At 31.3% G+C, this 20134-nt stretch overlaps 1 non-coding gene across 1 annotated transcript; it reads right to left on the bottom strand.

The window, feature by feature from the left end:
• Positions 1-19781: 19781 nt before the first annotated feature.
• Positions 19782-19889, bottom strand: LOC130953519 (small nucleolar RNA R71). Its single transcript, XR_009075688.1, has one exon. It is a non-coding gene; the product is annotated as a small nucleolar RNA R71 (small nucleolar RNA).
• Positions 19890-20134: the final 245 nt, after the last annotated feature.

Genomic DNA, 20134 nt, shown 5'->3' with positions numbered 1-20134 from the left:
CGAATAAGGGATGGGTCTCCCAAAGATTTTTTAGTATCCAAATGAGGAGATTCTTCCCAAATATCCTCCAAGACATTCACGAAGGCCTGCTCGACCTCGTCCAACATCTCCCAAGTATATCGGGATACCACTATGTTCCTCTGCCACTCTAAGGGAAAGCAGGGTTCATTATTTTTGTCCAGAAAGAAAGGTCGGGCTCCTTTAATAGCCCAGACCTTACAGAATTAATTCTTAAAATCCCGGAAAAATTCGTCATACATGGAAAAAACCTTATGTCCTTGGGCAGACCTAAAAGAAATCCAAGAAGCCTTCTTCTTGGTAGTCCCAGGCTTAGTCAACACAAAAAGATATAAAAAAGAGTTTGAGAAGGTGTAACATCAAATTCTTGACAAACAAGCTGAAAAATCTTGATGAAACCCCATGAATTCGGATGGAGCTGCGAAGGGGCTACGTTACAAGACCATAACAGGTCAGTTTCAAAAGAGGTAAAAGGAAAGGTGATGTTCATTTGGCTAAAAAAGAACTCATAAGCATAGAAGAAAGGACGTTCCCCTTGGGTCAGGACTGGGAAGCAAACTCTATCACCAAAATCGGGTGCTACCAACTCGTAATTGCTCTCCTGATCCTCACTGCTACAGACACGATGATGCCTTCTAAGCGTCACACAAAATTCAGAATTGGCTAAAGAAACACACAGCAAGACAAGAGAGTCCAGCCAATCGGACATCCCTTCGGGAATCGTAGGAGATGCCTCGACAATATTTTTTCGGGAAGACATGGCCAACTAGTCCTACAAACAAGAAAAAGATTGGATTACTAAAAAGGTAAAGACATCCCAGACGAAATCAAAACAACTCGGACAGCACAATCCAGCGCAGTACAGCAGATAAAAAGGAAAACCCCAGGACACAACCCAAGGTCCAGGGGCATCCTTTGGAGGCAATCAGGAAATAAAGATTCATGAAAATCTACAAGACTAATGTCTCAACAGAAACCCTTTCCAAGAAAAACAAACGCGAAGAAGATCAAACGAGCCGCGAAAAGAAAAAGCTACAACAGTTCAGAAATCAGCAGTAGCATACAAAGCCCTAAAGAGCCAAATCAGGAAAATACACTCAGAAGCATACGTAAGGTCAAAAGGAAAAAAGCATGCATCACAGTAACAAACCAGGCGCGATAAAAATTCAAGCTTTCCAACATGCACTCAGTCAAAATCAAAGCTTCAAAATCAAACATAACACAGCAGAAATAAACGGTGAAGGGAAAGCAAAACCAACCTGACAAAGGAGAAGAATACGCAAGAAGGTTGAAGACAAGGAGGCTAGAAATCGCCGTCGAAAGCACTTACAATCGCCGAATAAACGTTGCAAGAAGAAACACCAAGAAACATAAGTTTTCAAAAGAAAACAGAAGGAGAGGAAAAAAGGGAAGTCACAGCAAAAGCAAGAGAGGAGGAAAACGTTTTTTGAGAGTAAATTTCAAAATAAAATCCAAGAGAAACGGAGCATCAAAAACCAATTAATGGGGCATTAAAAACCCCCGCACATTCCCAAGGCCAGGACGCTAATCCAAAAGCGCGCGTTTTCAAAGGAAGCGAAACGTTCTGCATTCAAAAAGGGAACCTTACAAAGACAAAAGCGACGAAATGCTCGAGTTCGGCTTCACCCGAGAAGGATCAAAAGTCTTAAAACTAAAGACTCAACCTCAAAAAGGAAGACCGAGCTCGAGCAGGGGCACTGTTCATACCCTGGGTCGAGCTGTCCGACCCGGGATGTTCTACAGACAAAGCGACCGACCTCTTCAGGTCAGGATGACCCGACCTCTTCTCAAAGAGTTCGGCCAAGTCACAGGAAAGCCCAATAAAGGGCCCAAATAGAGGAACACGATCCCAGTCCAAAGGCAGCCCAAGCCTATAGAGATAAGGGCGGTTCCCATGAAAGATAAAGATAAAGATAAGATAAGATAGCCAACTTATCTTATCTGCAGAGGTCACTCTACACCATTATAAATACACTGGAGCACCCAAGTATAACTCATACTCTGATTCTACTCAATACCTGCTTAATACCCTTGCTAACTTAAGCATCAGAGTCCCTTGCAGGTATCCCCCACCCTCCGGGGACGAAGGAATCAGCACTATCATCAAGTCCAACAAATCGGATACAACCGTTCTGACCAGCACAGAAGATCTCATCCAAGATCGACCTATAGTTTCAGGTACCCTCGGAACACCAACCTTAAGTGGAAAAATAATTAATTATTCTATTTGAATCTTTGATTAGCTTAAAATAGTGAGTGTGTGTCAACTAAGTGTGGGGAAATGTGAGAACTTTGGTTGATGAGAATGTGTTTTGTTTTTATTAACAAATATTGAGAATTTGGGTGTATACTCATGTGAAATTATAGAAACCATATGCACTGATGTATTATGCTTTTATATATATAGAAAAAAAGAAGAAGAAGAAAAAAATATAATAATAAAAGGAAAAAAAAAGGATAAAATTGTTAAGTTCAATAAGAAAATCAATGCATATGTGATGGAATTAGAATTGATACATGAGTGTGTGAATATATGCAAAAGTGAGATTTTGGGTGGCTAAGCTTGACTTTAGAACTGTATAGAGTGTGTGTATGTGTTAGGTAAGAACTTAGGTTAGTCAAAGATTCATATGATAGCTCACTTGGCCATACATGTATCCTCACCCTTACCTTAGCCCCATTACAACCTTGAAAAGCCCTCATGATATTTGCATTTGTACACTAGATAATTGTTGATTGGTTAGATGAAGAACAAAATTTTAGAAAGCATGATTAGAGGAGATTTGAGTGGTTTAACCTGAAACACTTGAGTGATTAGAGTGCATATACACATCCAGTGAGGGTTCAATTGCTCATTTTCATATGTCCATATTTGATCATTTCTTGTCTTGCAAGTTTGTGAATTCTTTTAAATAACTCAATTCAACTGTGAATGTGTTGGATGTAATTTATTTAGCCCTTGATTGTGCATATATGATTTCTTGAAAATTTGACTCACTTTGACCACATATATGCTTATATATATATATATATATATATATATATATATATATATATATATATATATATATATATATTAGAATAGCATGATGCATGTAGGTAGTTTGCATTTAGATAGGTTGCATTGCATAAGTCCCACCATTTTTCCTTCACTCTTTTGGTTCTCTTGAGCTTAGCATGAGGACATGCTAATGTTTAAGTGTGGGGAGATTGATAAACCCCATTTTTAGGGTTTATCTTGTACTTAATTTAGTAGATTTTATCCATTATTCTCACACTTATTCATATAATTCGCATGTTTTACACTTTCATTCCTAATTTTGTACTATGATTGAAAACATGCTTCTTTAGCCTTAAATTTGTTAATTTTAATCCCCTCTTATTACCATTCGATGTCGTGATATGTTTGCTGAGTATTTTCAGGGTTTATAAGGCATGAATGGCTTTGAGGATGGAAAGGAAGCATGCAAAAGTGGAAGAAACACAAGAAATTCAGGATTTCAGAATCTGGTTGCGACACGCACGCATGGACGACGCGTACGTGTGACTGTGCAGCAGACAAGCGACGCGTACGCGTAGATGACGCGTAAGCGTGGTCAGAGAATTGTCAAAGTGACACGTAGGCATGGCGGACGTGTACGTGTGACAAAGAGTGACGTGCTGCAGATATCAAAATTCACTGGGGTCGATTTTTGGGCTCCTTTTTTACCCTGTTTCAGGCCCGAAAATTCATATTAGAGACTGCAGAGTGGATCAGAATGGGGAATCATTCATTCACTTTTATTATTCACATTAGTTAGGTTTTAGATGTAGTTTTCTAGAGAGAAAGGCTCTCTCCTCTCCCTAGGTCTTAGGTTTTTAGGTTTATTTCTCCTCAAATTCAGAATTCTATATTGCTTTAATTTAGTTTTCTTCTACTTTTAGTTTTTCTAGTACTTTGGTTTATTTATTTATCTTGTTGATTTCTTTATGTTACAAATTTAGTTTATGAATTCTTCTTGTTTCCTTCAAACCATATTAGTGCAATTTATGTTTTCTATGCTTATTGTTGCTCTCTTTAATTACTAGTCATTGATGGTTGCAATTGGTTGTTTAGATTTAATATCCCTTGTTAATTTTCTATGTTTTTATTTTGTGCCTTCCAAGTGTTTGATAAAATACTTGGGAGAATTTTAATTTATATTTTTATGTTCTTAACTTGGATTGATTAATTAGAGACTCTTGAGTTATCAAAACTCTTTTGTTGATTGGTGATTGAGGCTTGCTAGTTGGCTTAGACTTCACTAAATCTAGTCTTTGATTAGGACTTGTGAACTTAAGTTGACTTTGCTCACTTGACTTTCCTTCATTGTTAGAGGTTAACTAAGTGAAAGCAAAAGGCAATTACCATCACAATTGATGATGATAATGAGGATAGGAATTTCAATTCTCAATCCTTGTTAGGACTTTTCTTAGTTGTTATTTTCCTTGTTATTTATATTACTTGTTCCTTATTTCAAAACCCAAAAATATACTTTCCCATAACCAATAATAAGTACACTTCCCTGCCATTCCTTGAGAGACGACCCGAGGTTTAAATATTTCGGTTAATTTTATTGGGTTTGTATTTATGACAAACAATTTAAACTAGATCGAGGTTTAATTGTCGGTTTAGAACTATACTTGCAACGTGATAGTTTTGTGAAATTCTTTACCGACGATTTTCACCCATCAATACATCCCAAGGAATTGCAATATTATCTTGCTGCAGAAGGAATCGGGTCTCCTGCCACCAATACTGAACTTCACCCATCAACTGATAAGTAGAAAACTCAACACACTAATCCTCAGGCACTTGTTGTGCTCGCAAGGCCCATTCCGTCACCTGAAACCAATTATAAGCTTCTATTGGACTTGTAATTCCTCTAAAAGAATGTGGGTTTATCTTCAGAAAAGTTGCTAAGGTCATCGGCCCGTTTTTGCCATTACCCCTGTGTCCATTATTAACTTGCTAACCAATGGCCTCAGTCGTTGCTTGCATAGCTGCCGCCATGTTTTCCAAAGCATTCATAAAGTTCACAGGATTATATATTCATAGTGGTTTCAAGTTTCACATTAATAGTTCGGCCTCTGCCTTGACCGCGTCCGCATCCACGAGTTATCATTTGGTTTCTGTTCACACCAAACAAGTGATATTAAGGTGATCAGTCTCAATATCTCAATTCTAATGTTTCAAAGTCCCAAATGCATGCTCATAAACAAAAAATGCCACATATATCAATTAGATATTCTAATTAGCATATACACACTCCCAGAGTATGCCCAGAAGCATAGTCAGTCTGTTCCTAAGCCTCTACAAGAACAAATTGCTCTGATACCATAATGTAACATCCTACCACACAGAGCCTTACGCTTAAGTCGTAAAGTAGAGGTGGCGAGATATTATGACCTCTAAAAGAAAAGATTTATATAAATATAGTTGAAAGAAATTATATCTAGGAGCCTTGAAGAATAAGCTAAACAAAGCGTAAATAGAAAATTGTTTCACATTTGTGTGGATAATCGTAAAATGGATAGGTAAGCTCAAAAGAAGGCTAAAAACATAATATACAGATCAGAGTTCCAAAAACACAGATATCAAGCTCTAGACTCGACCTGCGAAATTAAGGCAGGCCACCCTAAACCCTATATATATATATATATATATATATATATATATATATATATATATATATATATATATATATATATATATATATATAACCCAAAAATAAAACTCAAACTACATAATAAACACCTTTTCTCCAAGCCAATCTCTAGGAGGGAAAAACATAAAATATATACAGAGGAGAATCTATATACATATATACATAGCATAAATACAAAATACAACATGCCAAAATAGCTAAACTTCGCTTGCACAAGGAACTCGAGAGGGAGGTGCCTCTTGACCTGCATATAAAAAACAACAGAATATATATGGAATGAGAACCGGATGTTCTCTGTATGGTAAAGGTGCCCATATAGTTAATATAAAGGGTCCTGGGAAAGTCAGAGGCGTTCTTAAAACTCTGACACTCAGATTTCAGCTTAAAGACCCAACTAAACCAGAAATTAGGTAAGTTATCTAAGGTATTCAAGTTCTAAGTCTAACTTTAACTTAACACTTCACTTTCTGTCTCCTTCAACCCTCCGAATTACCGATAGAACAACCCCCACCCCCCTCACACTTCCGCTAAGAAGGGTTTCTCAGAAAACATACACATACAATTCAAGCAAGGAAAACACTGACAGAGATGCAATTACACCAAATAGAACAAGTAGCAGAAAACAGAGTTAAGCAATTAAGCAAACCAAAATAATGCACACCCAAGCAAAACATACTAATGCACATGATGTATGCCTGTCCTAAAGCTGATGAGTCTCATATGTCGGTTATATAGCCAACCCGACATGTCCTGGTAGTTAACCATTAGACAGTCCTTCTGTGCGCGCATCCCCAAACTCAAAATAATATCCATAGAGTCAAACTCCAAGATCAATAATATAATATTCCATAGAAAACTCCAAGCTCAATAATATTCAAAAAGAGTTAAACTCTAAGCTCAATCATATTCCATAGAGTCAAACTCCAAGCTCAATAATATAATATTCAAAATCCATATATATATGTTGCATGCCCATGGGGAACCTGCGGAGTTAAAGTGCCCGGTCATATCTTGCGACAGAGGGTCAACAAATAGTCTCAAATACACAAGCCACATAATAATCTTTTTCTTTTTAAAAAAATAGCAATTCAAATCAAAACTCCAATTCTTATAAAAATTTCGGCAATATCTCCTCTAAAACTTGAATTTCTGCCACCTTTCAAGGGTTTCAACCACCAAACCATACACCTCTCAGTCATTCAAATCATTTCCAATATCAAATTATTTCAAAATCAAACAAATACCATTATTAAACCTTTTTTTCAAAACCAACCAACTCCAATAGCAAATCATTAACAACAACTAAACCACACATCTTATACCATATACACAATTCATCAACAATTCGTTCAGTTCATTCCTAATTTAAAGTCTTCTAGCCTAAGTTTTCACGTGACATTAAACATTAACTACGAGAAACTAAAACCGTACTTTGGTCGATTCCTTCCTAAGCTCGAAACACCTCAAAAACCTCTCCTTTTACATGCTTTAAGCTTCCAAATGTCAATTCCTCAAGCCTAATTACCCGGATCGTTCTAAACCGCCCAATTGAACTCCAAATCAACCAGAACACAATCTATTTCACACAATATCACTACAATAATAATAGGGTTTACTAATTCAATGATTCACAAGGGTTCAACAGTGTCTTGCCTTACCCATGGATCAATTGGACAAAATCCAGTGATTATCCGCTGCTGGAGTATACCTAAACTATCAAAATCATTCAATTCCTCAATACCCAAACCCTAAAATCACAAAATTGAGGAGATGAATAACTGGAAGAGAAATGCTAATTTCTTACCACTTTATTCGAATACAATTAAAAAGAATTCCGAGACGAATATGTGACAATGGACGACTTGTCAATCGAAGTTTCGGATTGAAAGTTACAAACAACGGAAGTTAACGGTGGTGAGGGTTAGGATTTTCACATTAATCCCTCTCTTCCTCAACGAAAATGGAGATGGCTTGTTTAGTGGCTTTATAGATTGAGCTTGGGCTCAGTTTGGATCCAGTCTAATTGATTCAGTCTGTTGGTCCAGTTTTAGATCAAAATATTTAAAATTAGCTTCAAAATTCATATTTTTAATATTTTTACTCTTCTAAATTATAAAAATTGATTTTTTTAATTTTTTGAATAAAAATTAATTTATTTATTAATTTTGTGGAAATTACAAAATCTAAATGATATAATTGGAATTTAAAGGGTTTAGTGTATAATTTTTCTTCTAAAATAGTCTTTTATCATATATAATTTATAAAAAACATGTTCCCTATTTCGAAACTCGAATAAAAAACCTCTTGATTAAAAGATTATCTATATACCATCTTGGTTAATTTCACATTTATTATTATTATACCTATTTAAGTTATAAAAAATAAATTAATAGTCACCTTTTTACCTATTAATATATCAATAATGATAATAAATAAAAAAAATTATTTAATATTTAATATTTTATGTTATTTAATTTAACACATTTTGATATGTTTATAAAAAATTTTATTATTCTCATGTGTTATATGTTTATCCGCCGACAATATTTTGGGATTCGTTGTCATAAAAATTTATATTTTAAACAGATTAATTTTTAAAAAAAATATTAATAAAGTCTTTTAAGATAATAAATATAAATAAATTAGTTCAAATTAAAATCGTCTATTTTAATTATAAAGATTAATTTAAAAATAATATGTCTATATTTATTATTTTAAAAAAATTTATTAATAATTTTTTAAAATTAATCTGTTTTAAATATAAATCCTTTGAATTTATTTGATACTTCGCTCTTAAATCAATAAGCGTTTTTATCGTTAAAGGCATTGAAGAAAATAGCGACTTTTAAATGAAAACGTGGAGCGCAAACGAGTTTTCAGTTATTTGTCAAATTAAAAAATTATTAATTTATATAACATAATTAATAATTAATATAAATATAATGTTAATTTTTTAAATAAAATAAAAATTTCACTAACTACAATATAAGAAGTTATTAGGATCAAATGGTAAAATAAATATAATTTATTACAATTAAAATCGCTATAGTTTTATTTTTCAATTCAATCCAATTTTATTCATACAATTGCGATTTACATACATTATATTAATTTCAATTTATTTTTTAACCTAAGCCGATTTAAACTTTTGTAATTTGTATAAAATTTATTTATAGTTCATCCTAAATTTTAAATTTTAAAATTTAAAAAATTTAATTCTTAATTTTTTAATTAAAACAAAAAATTATACCCGATCCAAATTTAAAATTTTAATAACGAGATATAATGCACAAAAACTTACTTCCTTTTACTATGACTAAAATTGGAAAATATAAAACAAATATTTAAATAAAAAATCCTGCACGTTAGATATTTGTAATCCTAACCACCTAAATTCCCTTTTGGTGTATACAAGATAAAAATAATGTATAATTTTCTATTCATTAAGTATTTTCGATTTATTCTTTAGTTTAATTGAGATTCATTTAGATCCAAAAATAAATTTAATGTATTTTTGTTAATGATTAAATCTTTTTTACTATTTTTTTAAATCTGAACTAATTTCAATTTATTTGTGTGTTGATTGAGGTTCACTCGATGCTGCTGCTAAGTATTGACTAAATTTTTTATTTCTTAAGTAATTTTGCTTCATTTTTTAGTTTAATTGAGGTTCATTTGTATCCAGAAACGAATTTGATGTGTTTTTGTTGATGATTAAATTTTTTTGACTGCTTGTTCAAATATGAACTAATTTCAGTTCATTTATGTGTTAATTAAGGTTCACTTGATGTTATTGATAAGTATTAATTAAATTTTTTATTCTTTAAGTAATTTCTCTTCATTTCTTAGTTTAGTTGAGGTTTATTTGGGTCAAAAAATAAATTCGATGTGTTTTTGTTGATGATTGAGTCTTTTTTTTTAGCAACGAAGAATGAAATTATTCATTATCACTTTATTCAATTGTATTATATTTCATTTCATTCCATTCAATTTGTCTTGAAAGTCATCCCAACCATTGGAATAAATTGTTCATCGACAACACACCTGGATTGCAAATAAACTGAAATATTATTATAACAACACCACTTTGTAATAACAAATAAACTGAAAATTGTGTACTCTATAAACTAAGAAACTCCTTCATTTTATTCAAATTTAAATTTATAAACAACACTAATTTTAAAGATAATGATAACATCATTGTTGAAGATGACGATAACGAAAGAGAACGATAACAAAGAAGGAAAAGAGGAGGAGGAAAATCCTGCGTGCGTAAATTCAGAAGAAGAAGCAACAACAGGAGCGTGACAAAACCAGCGTGTATATATATAAATGACTTGGTTGCACTTAATTGCTAATATAACTTAGATGTGTATCATTATTGTTTTAAAATATGGTAAAAATAACAAAAAAATTTTATATTTAACAAATAATTTGTACATTTAATACAAATTTTTATGGCAACAAACTATTTAAAAAGTGTACACAAAAAAGTGTTATTTTTTTAATGATACTTATTAAAAATCATATAAAAATTTAATTTTTAAAATTTATTTTTAAAAGATATATTTAATATTTAGTTATTTTCACTATATTTTTAAATTTTTTAAAAATTTATTATTATTTATATTTTTTAAGATTATTTTTATTTGCATTATGAATTTTTAGTACCATTATAATAATTTACTATATATGTAAATAATTGAAAAGCATACCTTTTTTTTTTGTTTAAATGGGGCTTAGAATCCAAAAACGCATACCTTCTTGGCCGGACAAAAAAGGCTTTTTTATACATTAAATAAATATCAAAAACACTTTTACTCTAAGAATACGAATGTACGTAAAGTTGGACGAAAATAGCATGGCCCAAATTGCTTGGAGCATATGCGAAATGAGTTGCGGTGCATGAAATTGGCCGAGTCTAGTACCCACGAAGTGGTCTTGGAATGTGGGTCATTTTCAGTTCAATATATAACATGGCAGACCTAGAAATTCCTTTGGAAAGGGTCAACATGTAAAATATAAATTAAAAAAAATTAAAAATTAAAAAGAAACTAAAACTAAAAGATTAGAGACTTGTACATAACTTATTAATTTGGAGGACATTGCCGCCGCTTATATATAGTGAGATGTGGCAATGGAAAATTTTCTTGGTGAGCGATTAAATTGAATTCAGTAATTTCGGTTCAATATAAATTGCAATATAAATATTTTAGAAATTTTAGGTATCAAGTATTTTTTGAACTAATCTTTTAATTAAATTTTCGTACAATTTTTTCTATTAAACATAGTCTTTTTATGTTGTTGTTATTGTTTTTTTTTAATTTCTCATCCTTTTTTATTATCATCTTTATTGTGTTTGTTATTTTTATTTTTTTCTCCCAACTATTGAAATATGCATATCATATAAGTTTTGGTATAAAACATAAAAATTTTGGAATATAACATAAATTTTAATGTGTAGCACAAAATTTTTTAAAATACTACATATTCAAAATTTACCAAATTAATAAAATACATTTGTAACAAAAAGTTGTCTTATTATATATAAAAATTTATGTGATATATACAAATATTTACGTTTATATCGCCTATATACAAAAATTTGTATACTGTACCAATAAAATATGTATAATATATAAATTTTGGTATAAAACACAAAATTTTGAAATAAAATACTCATTCTCTTTTATTGTAACAAAAAATTATATACTATGTGTAAATATTTGTATGTTATATTATTAAATTTGTGTTATATGCAAAATTTTTTGTATTATATTTCAAAAATATATAAGATATATGAATAAGATAATGTGCTCTCTAACAAAATTTATATGCGGTAAAAATGCGAAAACTAAAAAATAGTAACGCATACACATGTTTTTTTTTTCATTAAATTTTGCACTAATTTAATTGGACTTAGTTATAAAAATACTTATCAATGTAATATCACTCTAAATATTTCTATTTGTTAACATTTTAAAGTTGAATCATATATTGCCTCGCTAATAAAAATATTTGACTCAATTTTTTTGAGGTGACTTGACTCAATTATGTGTTAATTTTTTTAAATATAATATTTAATTAATAAATGGCAATATAAATATTATTTAATCTAAAAGGGTCTTAATTTAGTTTTTAATGAAGTATTTTTTTCTTGAATTTTTTGAAAAATTTAAAAAATATTTTTAATATATAATTTAGAGTAATATATTATTTTTGTCTTTAATATTTGGAATAATTCTTAAAATTGTCTCTAAATTTAAATCATCTTATTTAAGTTTTTAACATTTCAAAATCGTTCCAATTTTATGTTGTCATTAGTGATTTGATAAAAGAATTGACGGTGAGACAAAATTAAGATAATTTTAAAAGGTTAGAGACCCAAAGAGAACGAAAACATTAAGGATAAAAGTGATACATTACTCTTAGAAAAATTACTAAATCAAGTAAAATGATAATGAATTTTAACGAAATAAATTGCATTATGAATTCAAAGTTTTTACTCATACTTGTAGAATGACTATTATATAAACTTTTAAAAAAAAAGTATATACATATACAATAAAGTATAAATTATATCTTTTTCTCTCTAACATACCAAATTTTTTTAATATTTAATTTAATTAAATTTTAGTTTTTATTTTTTCTTTAATTATTTCAATTTTTTTACGATAGATAATTATTTAATTTATTTTTTAATTTTGCTCTTAATAAAAAAAATTTACTTAGAATAAAAGTAATGAGATTAAGAGTAAAATTAAAAAAACAAATTTTTTTAGAATGAAAGTAATATAATTAAAAATAATTTACTTAGATACAATTAAAAAATAATTGAATGATTATCTATTGTAAAAAGTTGATATTATCAAAGGATAAAATTAAAATTTATTTTAAAATTCAAAATAAAGTTTATACCTAAATTAAACATTAAAAAATTTTGGTACATTAGAGATAAAAGGTGTAATTTATACTTTATTGTATATGTATTATGCTCTTTTATTTTTTCATAAGTTTATGTACTAGTCAATTACAAATATTTTATGATGAGAAAAAATCTTTAAGAGAAAAATTAAAAAAATAATTTTATTTAGAATAAAAATAATGTGATTAAGTATAATTTATTTAGATGTGATCAAAAAAATAATTGAGTCACTACGTAATGTAAAAAATTGATATTATTGAAGGATAAAATTAAAATTTATTTTTAAATTAAAAATAAAGTTTATTTAAATTAAATAACACTAAAGAAGTTCGATACACTAAAGGCAAAAAGTATAATTTATACTTTATTATATATATATATATATATATATATATATATATATATATATATATCATGCTCTTTTTTCTCTTTTTTTCAGAAATTTATCTTGAGTAAAAATCTTGAATTCGTAATGCAATTTATTCCGTTAAAATTTATTTTCATTTTACTTGATTTGGTAATTCTTCTAAGAGTAATGTATCATTTTTATTCCCAATATTTTCGTCCTATTTAAGTTCTAATATTTTAAAATTGTCTCAATTTTGTCCCACTATCATTTCTCTTAATAAATCTCTAACATCAGGATAACATTGCGACAATTTTAAAATATTAAGAATTTAAATAAGATGATTTAAATATTAGGGACAATTTTAATATTTACAGAAAATATTGAGCATAAAAATACTACTTTTACTTTTTAATTTATTTTAATTTTATACTTAACTTTTTAAATAAGTTTTAATTATATGATTTTTTTTAAGAAGAGTATGTAGTACTTATAATTTTTTTTAATAAAAATGATGTTATTTTGTCTTCAATATTTATAATTTATTTCAAGTTTATCTCTGATTTTTTAATGTTTTAATATATTTTAAAAAATTGGAGACCAACAACTTTAAATATATTTGACTATCATTTAGTCAACACAAACACTAAATTATTTTTAATAAATAAATTTTATTAATTTATGTATATAAATTCTAAAAAATATAGATACAAATAGTATTAATTTATGGTGTAAAATTTTAATAAACATAAATATAAATTATATTTTTTATATACAAAATATCTATAAATATAGGTGTAAATTATTACTAATAAAAAATAATAATATTTGTTGATTATGTAAAATTGCTTATATTTAAAATCTATTTGAAATATTAAGAACAAAATTAAAATAAATTAAACATTAAAAATATTTAAAAAAAAACACATTTTATTTTTTTATATATATGAAAAGATAAATATGAGTATATGACTACTTTTTAAATGATTTAGAAAAAAAACTAAACCAAAGTAAATTAAACAAATGAGCTTAAGGAAAAATCAAATTAAAATATTCATATAAGTCAACAAATAGACAGTGTATTAATGTGTGCGTGTCGGAGGCTCGGTGCCACTTGATGCGTTCTTTCTCTTTTATTAACTAGTACGCGGGGGTTAGACAACACCCTCAGAATATATTTGATAATGTAATTTGATTTTGAAGGTGTATAATAAATTTTATACGTATGGGTAAATTATAACATAATTTTGGTAATATATTAGGATGACGAAATTTAGAGATTAGCGGTCTTATAAATTAAGAGTGTAAATCGTCGAGTAAAATTGAGTTTGTTCTAATTCAAATTCGACTTTAAATATACATTGGATCTGTATTTTAGATTTTAATTTGGCCCTAAATCCTGAAAGGATAATTTACACATAATATAGAATGCCAAATATATAAATAGTAAGTTCTAGACTCGACTTGCGAAGTAAAAGCTGACCAAAGTATATATATATAACCCAAAATATTTTTCAAAACACAAAATACAAGTCCTGTTTCTCTGGTCTCAACCTTTATGAGAAAAAATATAAATTATGTACAATATGGAGAATACTACTTATATACATATATAAAACACTAAAAAGAAAATATTCCAAATGTAGATCTTCACGTCCCAAGAATCTCCAGCACACTTAACGTGGTGTTACATGTCCTACATCTGAAAATAACAATATGTGTATGGAATAAGAACCCCCAGTTCTCAGTATGGTAAATGTGTCGGCATAGATAATAAATAATGTCTCGAAAAGCCAAAGATATTCCAAAACCCTAACAACCTGTATTTATGTCCTAAAGTTTTTACTAAACCAAAAATAGGGTGACTAAATCTAAGGAATCTAATATAATCTAACTTTTTGTTTTCTTTCTCAGCAATCCTCATCAAATCTCTAGGTGGAACAACCCTTAACGCCGCCTCTACTGCTAGAGGTATCTCTCAGAAACAAACACCAGCAAAATAGACAGGAAAAGTACAGGTATAGATAGTAGATACAGCAAGTAGATCAAGTAGCAGTTAATTACAGTTAAGCAACTAGGCAAGCTAAAACAAATGCAAACTGAAATAAAGCATACAAATGCATATGATGCATGTTTGTCCTATGACCGATAAGTCTCATATGTCAGTTATATAGCCAAACTCGACATGTCCGGTAGCAAATCCTGGACAGGACACCATAACATGGAGCAACTGGAACAAAATCATAACCCTTGCATCTTACCCGTGTAACCCGGAGCGAGGGGGACAACCTCACCCATTGTTTTTTACCCAGGCGGTGTTAGAATTCTCAACCTGGAGTAAGGGTGACAAAACTTAACCCTTGCGTTTTACCCGGAGTCTCGAAACTTTATCCGGAGCAAGTGGACAATGCCACGGCATCTTACCTGGTATCTCAACTTATAATCGGAACAAATGGACAATGCCACTGCATCTTACTCAACGGCTCAACTTATACTCGGAGCAAGAGGACAACGCCATTGCATCTTACTCGGTGATATATCTCAATCAGATTCAATTTTATTTTCAAATCCATTTCCAATATCATATCAATTCATTCAAAAATCACAATTAAGATCAATCCTCAACATCTATCATTCTCATAGCAAATATCCTAATCTTCCTTATCTCATATCTCATTCAACATTATAAACGCCTCATTAATTTGATCATTCACTTCGCAAATCTTCCTCAACATTAATCTAACTCCCTTCATATGTTCGTTATTATTCCGAATCCTAAAAACTAGTTATCGAAACTTAAACAGGGGTTAAAGAAGTTTACAAGCTTTCTGGGAAGGCCAAATAGTTAAAAATAGGGTTTTAGTGCAAAAAACAAGGCATCGTGCGTACGCATTATATTGTGTGTGTGCACGCACCAGACGACTTTCCAAGCGTGTGTGTACGCATCATAATGTGCGTACGCACAACTTGTAAACTTTCCAGGGTGTGCGTGCACACACCCCTTGTGCGAGTCCCAAGACATGCTCTGGTCTGTGCGTGCGTACAATAGTATGCATGGGCACATGATGAGCGGATAATTTATACGCTTTTTGGCATTGTTTTTAGTATGTTTTAGTTAGTTTTTATTATATTTTTATTAGTTTTTAGTTAAAATTCACTTTTCTGGACTTTACTATGAGATTGTGTGTTTTTCTGTGATTTCAGGTATTTTCTGGCTAAAATTGAGGGACCTGAGCAAAAATCTGATTCCGAAGCTGAAAAGGACTGCAGATGCTGTTGGATTCTGACCTCCCTACACTCGAAGTAGATTTTCTGGAGCTACAAAAGCCTAATTGGCGCGCTCTCAATTGCGTTGGAAAGTAGACATCCTGGGCTTTCCAGCAATATATAATAGTTCATACTTTTCCTGAGATTTGATGGCCCAAACAGGCGTTCCAAGTCAGCTCAAGAATTCTGGCGTAAAACGCCGGAACTGGCACAAGAATGGGAGTTAAACGCCCAAACTGGCACAAAAGCTGGCGTTTAACTCTAAGAAAAGTCTCTACACATGAAAGCTTCAATGCTCAGCCCAAGCACACACCAAGTGGGCCTGGAAGTAGATTTTTATGTCATTTACTCATCTTTGTAAACCTTAGGCCACTAGTTCTTTATAAATAAGACCTTTTGCTATTGTATTTTCATCTTGGTTCTTCTGGTTCCCTCTCTGGGGCCGAAGCCAATGATCACCATTATCACTTATGTATTTTCAACGGTGGAGTTTTTACACATCATAGATTAAGGTGTGGAGCTCTGCTGTACCTCGAGTATTAATGCAATTACTATTGTTCTTCTATTCAATTCAGCTTATTCTTGTTCTAAGATATCACTTGTTCCTCAACTTGATGAATGTGATGATCCGTGACACTCATCATTATTCTCACCTATGAACGTGTGCCTGACAACCACCTCCGTTCTACCTTAGATTGAGTGGATATCTCTTGGATTCCTTAATCAGAATCTTCGTGGTATAAGCTAGAATTGATGGCGGCATTCTTGAGAATCCGGAAGGTCTAAACCTTGTCTGTGGTATTCTGAGTAGGATTCAGGGATTGAATGACTGTGACGAGCTTCAATCTCGCGATTGTGGGGCATTAGTGACAGACGCAAAAGAATCATTGGATTCTATTCCGACATGATCGAGAACCGACAGCTGAATAGCCGTGCTGTGACAGAGCGCGTTGAACATTTTCACTGAGAGGACAGGACTGTAGCCATTGACAATGGTGATGCCCAACATATAGCTTGCCATGGAAAGGAGTAAGAAGGATTAGATGAAGACAGTAGGAAAGCAGAGAGACGGAAGGGACAGAGCATCTCCATACGCTTATCTGAAATTATCACCAATGAATTACATAAGTATCTCTATCTTTATTTCATGTTTTATTCACAAATCATCCATAACCATTTGAATCTGCCTGACTGAGATTTACAAGATGATCATAGCTTGCTTCATACCAACAATCTCCGTGGGATCGACCCTTAATCGTGTAAGGTTTATTACTTGGACGACCCAGTGCACTTGCTGGTTAGTTGTACGAAGTTGTGATAAAGAGTTGAGATTGCAATTGAGTGTACCATGTTGATGGCGCCATTGATGATCACAATTTCGTGCACCAAGTTTTTGGCGCCGTTGCCAGGGATTGTTTGAGTTTGGACAACTGACGGTTCATCCTGTTGCTTAGATTAGGTATTTTTCTTCAGAATTTTTAAGAATGAATTCTAGTGTTTCAAGGTGATGTTTTCATCATCACCAAAGCTGATTGATTCTCATCAATTTAGCTCTTGAATGCAATGTCCTGCTGAAGCTTGGCTAGCCATGTCTAATCTTTTTAGACTAAAGCTTTAGACTAACATTGCATGATTCCTGGAATTCTTATTAAAAATTTTGAATCTCTTTATTTTCTTTTCCATATAATTTTCGAAAAAAATCCAAAAAAAAAGTATAAAATCATAAAACCAAAAAATATTTTTATGTTTCTTGTTGAGTCGAGTGTCTCATTTTAAGTTTGGTGTCAATTGCATGTTTCTATTCTTCTTGCAATTTTTCAAATTCATTCATGTGTCTTCATTGATCTTCAAGTTGTTCTTGATGATTTCCTTACTCTGATCTTTAAATTCTCTTGTCTTGAGTGTTTTATTGTGTCTCATATGCATTCTCAATTTGTTAGTGTCAGTAGTATACAAACTTCTAAGTTTGGTGTCTTGCATGCATTGTTTATTTGGTCTTAGTTGCATTTTTATTATTCCTCATCATTTAAAAATTCAAAAAAAAATTTTCTTTGTGTCTTTTCAAGTCAATAATACAGAGAATTGAAGATTCAGAACATACAGCAGAGGAATTACACAGAAAAAGCTGGGCGTTCAAAACACCCAGTGAGGAAGGAAAACTGGTGTTTAAACGCCAGCCAGGGTACCTGGCTGGGCGTTTAACGCCCAAAAGGATAGCATTTTGGGCGTTAAACGCCAGAATGGATACCATTCTGGGTGTTTAATGCCAGGATGACACAAGAGGGAAGATTTTGTTTTTAATTCAAATTTTTTCCAAGTTTTCATAATTTTTTAAAATCAAATCTTTTTCAAATCATATCTCTTCAATCATATATTTTCAAAATCAATTTCTTTCCATTTTCAAAAATACTTACTAAGAATTAATGATTTGATTCAACATTTCAAGTTTGTTGCCTTTTCTCTTGAGAAAGGTTTAATATCTGAATCATATCTTTTAAATTTCTTGTTAGACAAGTCATTAATTTTCAAAATCAAATCTTTTTAAATTGTTTTTCAAATCATATCTTATCAATCATATCTTTTTAAAACCATAACTTTTCAATCATATCTTTTTAATCACATCTTTTTCAAAATAGTTTTCAATCATATCTCTTTGATTTCTAATTTCAAAGTCTTTTTCAAAAATCACTTTATTTCTTTCCCAATCATTTTTTTTTTCGAAAATCATTCTTCAATTTTTCAAAATGTTCTTAAAATCTTTTTAATTTATTTTCGAAAATTTCTTCCCCTCTTCTCACATCTTTCTATTTATGGACTAACATTCATCCTCAATGCACAGTTCGAACTCTATCTTTCTTGATAAGTTCGAATTCTTCTACCTTTTCCTTCTATTTTTCTTTTCCTCTGACACTTCAAGGAATCTCTATACTATGACATGGAGGATTCCATATTTTCTTGTTCTCTTCTCTTTCATATGAGCAGGAGCAAAGACAAAAGCATTCTTTTTTAGGCTGACCCTGAACCTAAAAGGACCTTGAAGCGAAAGCTAAGAGAAGCTAAAGCACTAATCTCTGTAGAGGACCTAACAGAAATCTTCAAACTAGAAGAAGATATGGCAGCCGAAAACAACAATAATGCCAACAATGCAAGGAAGGTGCTGGGTGACTTTACTGCACCTACTCCCGACTTCTATGGGAGAAGCATCTCTATCCATGCCATTGGAGCAAACAACTTTGAGCTTAAGCCTCAATTAGTTTCTCTAATGCAACAGAATTGCAAGTTCCATAGACTTCCATTGGAAGATCCTCATCAGTTTTTAGCTGAATTCTTGCAAATCTGTGACACTGTCAAGGCTAATGGGGTTGACCCTGAGGTCTACAGACTTATGCTATTCCCTTTTGCTGTAAGAGACAAAGCTAGGATATGGTTGGACTCACAACCTAAAGAAAGCCTGAACTCTTGGGAAAAGCTAGTCAATGCCTTCTTGGCAAAGTTCTTTCCACCTCAAAAATTGAGTAAGCTTAGAGTGGAAGTCCAAACCTTCAGACAGAAGGAAGGTGAATCCCTCTATGAAGCTTGGGAAAGATACAAACAATTAATCAGAAAGTGTCCCTCTGACATGCTTTCTGAATGGAGCATCATAGGTATCTTCTATGATGTTCTGTCTGAACTGTCCAAGATGTCATTGGACAGCTTTGCTGAAGGATCTCCTCATCTGAAGAAGACACCTGCAGAAGCTCAAGAACTCATTGAAATGGTTGCAAATAACCAATTCATGTACACTTCTGAAAGGAATCCTGTGAACAATGGGACGAATCAGAAGAAGGAGTTCTTGAGATTGATACTCTGAATGCCATACTGGCTCAGAAC

Source organism: Arachis stenosperma, chromosome 9 (assembly GCF_014773155.1).
Source record: "Arachis stenosperma cultivar V10309 chromosome 9, arast.V10309.gnm1.PFL2, whole genome shotgun sequence".
NCBI lineage: Eukaryota > Viridiplantae > Streptophyta > Magnoliopsida > Fabales > Fabaceae > Arachis > Arachis stenosperma.
This window is presented reverse-complemented; position numbering and strand designations above follow the sequence as displayed.